Consider the following 324-nt stretch of genomic DNA (forward strand, 5'->3'; position numbering starts at 1 on the left):
GTGCGCTATGTATGTAACAGCTTGCGGATCAGTCGGAACGCGTTCCTCGGCTCCGGCGGTGAATCCGGTTAGCACTAGGACCGGGCAGAGCCGGCAGCGCTCCTATCGCTCAGCTGCCTGTGTGTCTGTGCGCTGCAGCTTCTCGGAGCATCACCCGTGTGAATCAGCGGAGAACCCGGGGGGCACCTATCTGCCCCCCAACACAAAGCATGGCTTAACCGGCCGCGGCGGAGCTCGTTCTACAGCCTGAGGCTCTCCGTGCGCCATGCAGGGGCCATCGCGTGAGCTGGAATAGAGGAGCACGGAGAGGAACACGGCACCGGG

This window comes from Sceloporus occidentalis, unplaced genomic scaffold (assembly GCF_023333645.1).
Source record: "Sceloporus occidentalis isolate IW3139 unplaced genomic scaffold, rSceOcc1.0.p SCAF_140, whole genome shotgun sequence".
Classification (NCBI taxonomy): domain Eukaryota; kingdom Metazoa; phylum Chordata; class Lepidosauria; order Squamata; family Phrynosomatidae; genus Sceloporus; species Sceloporus occidentalis.